The sequence below is a fragment of the Cephus cinctus genome, unplaced genomic scaffold (assembly GCF_000341935.2).
Source record: "Cephus cinctus unplaced genomic scaffold, Ccin1 Ccin1_scaffold0188, whole genome shotgun sequence".
NCBI classification, from domain to species: domain Eukaryota; kingdom Metazoa; phylum Arthropoda; class Insecta; order Hymenoptera; family Cephidae; genus Cephus; species Cephus cinctus.
The window spans coordinates 47,529-57,558 of NW_014332910.1; the positions used below are offsets into that span (position 1 = coordinate 47,529).

The 10,030-nt window shown below is 41.8% G+C and overlaps 2 long non-coding RNA genes across 2 annotated transcripts; both read right to left on the reverse strand.

The window, feature by feature from the left end:
* Positions 1–35: 35 nt before the first annotated feature.
* On the reverse strand, positions 36–2,329 carry LOC112493901. The gene is made up of 3 exons (XR_003058840.1): positions 2,023–2,329; positions 1,560–1,919; positions 36–211 (listed from the first exon to the last, which is right to left on the reverse strand). It is a non-coding gene; the product is annotated as an uncharacterized LOC112493901 (long non-coding RNA).
* On the reverse strand, positions 789–1,532 carry LOC107264597. The gene is made up of 3 exons (XR_001536991.2): positions 1,269–1,532; positions 1,170–1,204; positions 789–1,000 (listed from the first exon to the last, which is right to left on the reverse strand). It is a non-coding gene; the product is annotated as an uncharacterized LOC107264597 (long non-coding RNA).
* Positions 2,330–10,030: the final 7,701 nt, after the last annotated feature.

A 10,030-nucleotide genomic window follows, 5' to 3' on the forward strand; every position in this document is an offset into this window, starting at 1 on the left:
ATCAATGAGTGGTTATCCAGTGAAAAGATGAAGCTCCTTAGTGAAGCACGTGCCCGTGCAAAACCTCATCCAGAATTGTGGGTGTGGACTCGCCGTGGAACCATTCTGGTGCGGAAGACTGGATCATCTACACTGCTTCGCATCGAGAGCCGGGACGACCTAGAGAAGATTACCACCTTATGACAACTTTCCGCAACATCTCCGAACTTACCTGTCGATCCGGCAGTTGGGCTTCGGGTGGGCCATGTAAACGCTCAATCAGTCATGGCACATATTGATGAACTAAGAGAGTATATAGTAGATAACTTCTTTCATATACTGGCGGTTTCCGAAACCTGGCTTAAACCATATATGACTGACCTCGCGGCAAAACTTGATGAGTATGTTCTACATCGCTGTGATCGGGTCGGCAGAGGTGGTGGTGGTGTAGCAATTTATGTTCACCAATCACTTTCTGCAAGGATTATTGCCTCCTCGGAGAGCGAATATTGCTCCAGACCGGAATTCATATTTGTTGAGGTGTCGATCCCTGGTGCTCCTCGAGTGCTAGCTGCTGCTGTATATCGTCCTCCTAAAGTTAGATTTTTCTCTGATTTTGAGGATGTCTTGACCAGACTTGCTTCTGATTATACTAATATTATTGTACTTGGTGACTTTAACACTGACTTACTTACATCTACTTTTAACAGTTCCCAGCTTCACTCGTTTATCACTAGGAACGATTTACGTCTGGTGCAGTATTCGCCCACACATCATAGAGGAAACGCACACACGTGGTTGGACTTATGTATCGTTGACAGCCCATCCAAGGTCATCTCCCATGGGCAGTGTCCGGTTCCTTTCCTGTCTGCTCATGATCTAATTTGGGTGGTTCTAAGGATTAAACCCCCTAAGATCTTACCCCGCATGATCACTCATCGAGACCTCTCAAACTGGGATGACGAACACTTCCGGACACGCCTGGAGCAATGTGATTGGTCTATCTTTCTGGGAACCGTATCTATAAATGAACGAGTAGAATTACTAAATCAGTTCCTACAAAATACCTTGGATGAGCTGGCTCCATTGCGAACTACTATGTTACGTCGTACTCCCGCTCCATGGTTCAGCGATAATATTAAGGCTTCTATTACCGAACGAAATCGGCTCCATAGGAGATTTTTACGTACCAGGAAATCAGAAGACCTTGAACGCTTCCGCATAGCTAGGAATAAAACTCAGATTCTTATTAAAGAGGCAAAAATAGACCACAATCGGGCTGTACTTACCTCTAGTAGTAATCCGCGAGTCCTCTGGAGTAACCTGAGGAGGTCAGGATTGGTCCGGGCACAAACCCCCACAGGGGTAAACCAGTCACTGGAGGAGATAAATCATAATTTTTCCTTGTCATTCCATGCGCATGATGACTTAAATGAACTGAATGTCCAACACACTAGTGGATTTAGTGACGAACGATTCTTCTTCGAATATATAACTCCTGAAACACTCGTCAGTGCACTAGAAGATAAAGAATCGCGGGTCACTGGTCCTGACCACTTGTCTATGTTCTTCGAACTTACCTGTCGATCCGGCAGTTGGGCTTCGGGTGGGCCATGTAAACGCTCAATCAGTCATAGCACATATTGATGAACTAAGAGAGTATATAGTAGATAACTTCTTTCATATACTGGCGGTTTCCGAAACCTGGCTTAAACCATATATGACTGACCTTGCGGCAAAACTTGATGACTATGTTCTACATCGGTGTGATCGGGTCGGCAGGGGTGGTGGTGGTGTAGCAATTTATGTTCACCAATCACTTTCTGCAAGGATTATTGCCTCCTCGGAGAGCGAATATTGCTCCAGACCGGAATTCATATTTGTTGAGGTGTTGATCCCTGGTGCTCCTCGAGTGCTAGCTGCTGCTGTATATCGTCCTCCTAAAGTTAGATTTTTCTCTGACTTTGAGGATGTCTTGACCAGACTTGCTTCTGATTATACTAATATTATTGTACTTGGTGACTTTAACACTGACTTACTTACATCTACCTTTGACAGTTCCCAGCTTCACTCGTTTATCACTAGGAACGATTTACATCTGGTGCGGTATTCGCCCACACATCACAGAGGAAACGCACACACGTGGTTGGACTTATGTATCGTTGACAGCCCATCCAAGGTCATCTCCCATAGGCAGTGTCCGGTTCCTTTCCTGTCTGCTCATGATCTAATTTGGGTGGTTCTAAGGATTAAACCCCCTAAGATCTTACCCCGCATGATCACTCATCGAGATCTCTCAAACTGGGATGACGAACACTTCCGGACACGCCTGGAGCAATGTGATTGGTCTATCTTTCTGGGAACCGTATCTATAAATGAACGAGTAGAATTACTAAATCAGTTCCTACAAAATACCTTGGATGAGCTGGCTCCATTGCGAACTACTATGTTACGTCGTACTCCCGCTCCATGTTTCATCGATAATGTTAAAGCTTCTATTACCGAACGAAATCGGCTCCATAGGAGATTTTTACGTACCAGGAAATCAGAAGACCTTGAACGAAAACTACTGGTTTCGTCGCTTATTTTTCCACTCGTAGACTACTGTTGCCTTGTATGTGGAAGCTGTGGCAGTGGAATCCTACACAAAGTCGAAGTAGCATTTAACTCCTGCGTTAGATTTGTGCTAAATGTTAGACGAGATGAGCACATCACTCCTCATCTTAGTCCTTTTTGACCTGCAAAAGGCTTTCGACTCTATCTGTCATCAGAAGCTCCTGGAGGTCATGAAGTCTGCGGGTTGCTCTAACTCTGTTTTAAATTGGTTTGCATCTTACTTGAGTGGCAGACAACAGGCAGTTATTAGCCAGCAAGGAGATTTCTCCTCCTTCATACCAGTCACTTCTGGAGTTCCTCAAGGATCGGTCCTGGGGCCATCACTCTTTGGACTCTATGTCAAAGATTTTAAGCTTCGTAGCACTGGCACTCCATCCTACTTGTGTGAATCATTATTTGCAACTTCCAACACTTCTCGAACTTCACGGAGGGCGCGCACAGATATCACTGTTCCACAACACCGAACCAAATTTTGCCGACAATCCTTCAGGGTATCCAGCATAATTTTTTGGAACTCTCTGCCTGAAAGAATACGTGAAGCTCCCTCCCTTGCCGTCTTTCGGCGTTCACTGCGTGAATTTCTGGCTTTGCGGAGAGAATAGGCGCGTTTGCTCCTACTTTGTATACAAATTACTCACGTTGTGTAGGTCTAGGCTATACGCGTCTCAGGCTACGCTCAATCACTAGTTACTATACACAAGTTTAATATATACAACTTGTTTTAATAGTTATGGTTGATTTGCTCCGGATCATTCGTGTAATTTTGTAATCATACACACATCTACTCTTGTTTACAAAGTAGTCATATGATGTAAATTTGTCTATAAATTTATCTAAGTAATGTAAATTTATCTATAATCCATCATTAATGTAAATATTGCTTTAAATATTAATGTAATCACTAGTTGTATTCGTCGGTGTCTTCACACATAGTTTAGGTGCTAATTTAAGTATACTGTAATACTTGATTTATTATTTTCAAACTGTTTTCTGTTAAACCCTACTTGTATTATTACCGGTCAACAGGGCTTGCTCCCTGATCGAATAAATTGTTCAAAAAAAAAAAAAGGTTTCTTGATGGAAGGGTTTCAGGACTGTAATATGCAAAATAAGAACCATGTGAAAGATTACTCCGCAAATCTAAAATGTATGTACGTTGTTACAGTCGAATCATGGAGACAAAAGCCTCCGTGAGTCAAATCTCTATTGTCGTGATTACTTTATTGTAGTTGAGTTTATCAAAATTCAATATTACCAAAAAAAAAATGGTGATTCGCTGTGTTAAGTGAGGGCTACCGCGAGACCTGTATTTTGAGCCCAATACGATAAACTTTTACAATTAAGTAAAATGGAAAAATAACCTTGAATTTTATGATTAACATAAGATTAAATCAATTCTTAAACTTATAAAATATATAAATAAAGTTCCCTTATTCCTGATTCCGCTCCTGCCCAAGAGAAGGACGGCACGGTTCCTACGATGTGCTCTCTTTTTCTATTCTCGATTACACTTTCTGCACTACAGTGAGCAGTCCAGTACTATATGTCAATGATTGAACCGCGCTGAAGAAAATGGGCCTAAGGCTTCGTCTACAACAGAACGTGGTTCGTAAACGTTTGTCGTACGTCTCTGTACTAGAAGCCAATCAGAAATATTCCACCGTGCAGACTTTAAACAGAGTCAAGCAGCCCTATTGGTCAATTCCATTCAACCCCTATACGTGATTGGTTAACTCTGTTTAAACTCTGCACGGTGGAAACTAACGCTATGTTTAGACGACGGTTTTAAACCGATTAGTTAATACTGACCAAATACCACCAAACGACCACCAATCGATTGGTAAAAAGAAAAATGTCAAAAGTCGAAGTGGGAGGGGAGCTATGTTAATGCTGAAAATTTGTTATGTATTTTAAAAGTAAACCAGAAATCACCAAATGTACTGAATGGACTACCAAATACCACCAAACGACCACCAAACGATTGGTAAAAAGAAAAATGTCGAAATTCAAAGTGGGGGGGCTAACTTTGCGGAGCTTTCTCACGCGTAGTATTACTATATATACTCGACCAATCAAAAACGTGGAACTGCTTCGAGGGCCCTCCGCTAAGGTGGTGCGCCGAAACCACAGTAAAATTGGCAATCTCCCTACTCATCTCTGCTTTACATATAAGCAGAATAATATGAAGATGCACACCAATTAAGAACTTTTGCGCCACCCTTCTCCACGTGGACGAACAATTATCGACAGAGATAATGCTCATTTTCATATTTGCTTCTCAAGATTATTGATTCCAGGTAATGAAGTGAGCTCATTTCTCATAGTAAATCTTATCCAGTTTACACTGGGCGCTCGAACTGAAGATTGCAAAGAAAAAAAGTATTTATGCAATATCTGATGAGCGGCTTCATTCGAAGGTATGCTCTGAGAACCAGCGGCAGCAGTAACAGCAACAGCAGACCCTTCAGCGAGAGAGGACCCGCAACCGCCTAACTCGCCGGTCGCGCGGCACGAGCGGGAGTTTAAAATATTAGTCAATTCTGTCATAAATAAATTTAAAAAAAAACTAGTGTTGAAATCACGGAATACATGAATGAGTTTTTATTTTTCTCCTGTCAATATTAATAAATAAAAATTCTAAGAAAAAAACGCCTAAACGGCGTTTCGGTGTTTTGTATGCCTACTCGTAATTCAGACAGTACGGGTTGGATCCCGATGACAACCTTTTTTTAAAATATTTTATATAAACTTAAAATAAAGTTTGGGCAACCTAGAAAGGTTAAAAGAGAGGAACCTTGAACAATTTTGGCAGTAAAATAAAAAAAAAATGAAAAAAGAGTTCTTCATGGGGGATCAAACCCGTAACCGGCAGCGTTGTATCTCGACAAGCTATTAACTCAGCCACGATGCTCGTTTAATACCAAATTAAATTTATTATAGATATTTATCTATGATATTTTATAATTTCTCTTTGAACTTTTCTCGATCGCTTCATTTACCACCGAATTTCCTCATTCATTTTTTAATCTTCATTTTCGGCATGATAAAAGATAAAGAGTGAAGACCAATATTTCTATGCATTTTTTATAACTTTGAAATTTATTTGATTATACACATTTGTTTGCGCATTACGTCCATACATATGTTTAGGGTTCGATTGGACGGAAGACCTTTCTGCCCCGCCTGTTTATCAAGAACGGTTTGCGAGGGGCGGCAACTTTTTCCCCACCATCGAGCAATCCATTCATTTCACGGTGACTGCAATATCGGCTGGAACGATGATCATGACCCGCGCGGCTACGCGAATCTGTAATATCGACAGAGGCGATGATAGCGAAATCCTACTCCCGGACTCGCCGCTACGATTTAGCGGCATGCTTTTGGTATCGCCTAAGACCATAGCGTTGTGCATCTCTCCACTCATCTCTGAAACGGGGCATGCTCGATGCTATTCATCACGTTCTGTGCTCCGTCAAACACGTAATGATCCCAGCAACCGCTTCCATATCGTTGCTATATCCGAGACCTAGCCAAAATCGTTGAAATTTAGTAAACGCTCGGTTTTAAAAACGATTTTCTCCTTCTTAAGTGGAGGATCAAATGGAATTTTGCAAATATATAATTGAATACCGCCACGTTTACATGTTCCGTGTCCCATGTCCCGGTGCATTTGAAAAATGGTCTTAAATAAGTGGTAAAGTAAAAAATATACGTTTGGAAACATACAACAAAGCGCAACTATTTTCTGTATCATATTATGACGCACATTACCTGTGAAATGAAATGGTGCTGTTGGGCCGCCACTCTTGCTTACACGCCTTAACATAACACAATTTTACTATTTTTGTGAATATATCATATCTCAAAAATATTGTCGAACTCACGATCGAATCTCAATAACCACGTGTTGATTGCTAAGTTGTAACTGGAAAGCATCTAGAAAGGGGCGTGGGTGCGTTTCTGAGATTATAGGTGGTAAGGTGTGTAACGTAATTCTTTTCCTTGACCCGACACCGATAGCAAAACATACGAGAACGAACTATTTTCGAGAACCAACCTACGTTACCTTCGGACGTCCACCCGTCGTTCGTGCATCCGCAAGCCAGGCGGGCGCTAGCCAATTCGTTTTTCACCGGGAACTAACGAACCGCTATAAACTGGGAGTTGGGGTGGAACAGGCCCAAATCCACCAAGAACGAGAGCTCTGACGGAACCTATCAGACGAGGCGATAGCTTAACGGATCCTGTCGATTATTGGGGACGCGTAAAATCGAGAAACGCAACCGTAGGTGTTGATCTTTGGGGTCGCGTAAAATCAGCAAACGCAACTGGAAGCACGAACGGGAGCGGACGGTTACGGAAATGCACGGCTGCTCAGGCTGCTAGATTTGAGGTAGAGAGGGTCGGAGTAAGAATCCGGCAAATAGTGCAAGAGACACAGAGCGACGAAACGAGAACGTATCAGAACGAATCTTATCTATCGAGATCCCTTCACCAATTAATAAATTGGGAGTCCTCACCGGAGCTGGTGCAACTAATCCGTGGAGGCCGAGAACGATATCCAAAGGACACTCTGGTAAGCACTGTACTAAGGCACAGCACTACACCTCCGGAACACTCACAGGAATTCATAGAATTGCCTGGATATCGCAAGAACAACGCGACAACTGTACGAGTCGAAAACTTGCTATACCGTAGCGAAACACGGCAAGAAAAACTATCAACAGATTGCACGGGAGCACGAGCCAGCCCGTGAGCCCTCGGTCGGTGCCCCGAGACAGACTGCTTTAACAATAGCCAAATCCGAGAACTAATCATTCTGATTGGTCGAGAGCCTTATAACCGATAACTCTTCTATCTCCTTCGAGTTGTTTTTTTAAACCAAATCGAGAGCGTTCCTTAAGAGACGTCTCCGTCGGTTACTCTTCTCTGCCGGGCAACTCGGTACATCGAGACTATCTCCCCACAGCAGATTCGAGTACCTCGACCTCAACTAAACAATAACAAAATCTTACGAGAGCCTTGACATAACTATACGAATCAACCCGAGAGCGTAGCTTCTGAGCAGGGTGGCGACCCGAAGGGAACCAGAAATCGAGAACGTTATCTGTATCGGTAACCGGAGCCGCCTTGGGACCGTGATTTGAAAAATCACGTCACAGGTGGTATATACGCTCCTGCCTGTTACGTTATATATGGAAATGAAATGTCTAGACTAGGAACCTCATTGGCTAAAACGCTTAGAAAAAGATGGATCCCACCATCGACATACAGCATAGACTACGCATAGACATGGGAAAACATGGTCGGCTGGAAGAAAGAGATAGCGACTGGTGGCGGGCTAGAGTCCCTCGAGTAAGAGTCTGGCGAAAGCGGGGACACGTTTTGATTGGTGCAATCCGTTTGAGGCTAACCGAAAATCGAATTGAAAAAAGGCGCGAATAACTTTATGACCAATTAATGGAAGAAAAGAATGAAAATGAATATTTCCATATTCATTGCATTATTATTATTGGAATATAGCCAGTCATGCGAGGATGTGCGGGATGCGAGGAAACAAAGAATTCACAAAAGCAAATTAGATGAGAAACGTCCGTACAGTTTATTTCGCCGAACGAGACTGAGGGTCTCCGGCCTACGTGCTGTACAGGTGTTATTACAAGTCTTGTGTGTGTGTGTTTATGTGTGTTTACACCGTTTGTGTGTGTATGTGAGAATGCGTGAGTATTGTCGTCGTTGATACTAACCCTCTGCACTCCGTTGTCGCCGTGTTTGCGACATTAAAATGCTAACATTAAATCCACTGTCGCGGCTACGGCGACACGGTTGTTTTACTAACTCGGCGCTCTTAACAGTTAGGTAAGCGAAATAGTCTGTGTTTATCTTATAGTGTTTATGATATGTTTATTATGTTTACATTATAATAAGTGCTTTATTTAGTTTCCTTTCGTTACAATTATAACGTTATAACCCTTCGTGTAGTGAAGATGGAAGACGAAAAATTTGACGATAGTTGTGAAATAAGTGATGTGGAAGATGATCTCGATTTTGCGTTGCTTGGCGACGATTTAAGTGAAATACTATTAGAAGATCATTTAGGGACAGATAGTGACGATAGTGACGTAATAGTAGTTAGAAAAAAAAGAAGAATTGGAATTATTGAATCTGATTCAGAGGACGAAGATACACCACCTGTAGACAGCAATGCATGGAGTGATATTACGGAAAGCGACATTTCCTTACAAAAAATCAACTTATATAAGTGTGTAAAAAAAAGCAAGAACAAAAAACCACTGTCCCAGTTAAAGTTCGTCAAGAGATTAGTCGATCAACTCGTAGGTCAGTTCCGCGAAGATCGATCAAGACCTTCCACTTCAACACATGAAACAAGACTGGACAAAAGACTGCACATATTGCGGAAAGGCAAGAAAAGAGATTGTCTTGTGTATTCTAATAGACAGGAAAAAGGACAAAGACACGAAACTACGGAATATTGTGATACTTGCCCCGGTAAACCGCGAATGCATATGGGTAATTGTTTCGAAAGATATCACACTTTAAGAAATTTTAAGCCCTAAAATTTATGTTTTTCTTTTATAATATAAGTTAGAATATGTTTCTTTATAAAATAGCTAAAAATAAATGTTTTGTTTTTGTTAAGTATATAGATATGTTACGTAGGCCGTAGTGGCTAGCGAGGCCTTTAAATTTGATAACAAAAATTTAGAAGTAACCAAAAAAAAAGAAACGACCGGAGGTAACGTGAATAATGTTTGAGTGAATTCCGAGCGGTAAGAATGCACTCAATGGTGGGTTCGCTGCTCGTTTAAGGTGTTGAAACACGCCTTGCTATTCCAACGTGGGCAGATATTCTCTGAAATGTTGAGGATGGGTAAGAGATATTTAAAAACGTGAGTAAAATGTGAGTTTACCATATATTGTTACAACCAATTTAAAAGTTTTCTATTAATTGTCGTGTACAGTGTTTCTATTATGAGAAATATCGGATAACAAAACCTAACTGTGTGTGAGGTTAAGGCAAGATGAAATTTGGTGGAACAGAAATCTATCAAAACTATGCGATATTCGGAAAGAGTAGTCTATGCAGCTCTATTTTGCCCGGTAACCGATCCAGCTTGTTCCCTAGGGTATGTAATAACGAATCCGTACCTAGGCCAGATTGCGAATACTACACTGAATCTAATACTCTAACGGTTAGAGCCACGAGTGACAACGTGCACTCCGATCTTTTACGCGTGAAATTGAATGATTTTCTCAGCGTCTGTGCCATGATTTTGGCTGCTTATATAGTCGATTTTCGCTGATGCTCTAGGTACGGTTAGGACGTTAGGAATGCACTCGACTAACCAGCTGGGTAGGTGGCACGGGCAATGCACTGGGTAACATGCTGAGTCTGCAATTATGCTTCTCGAAA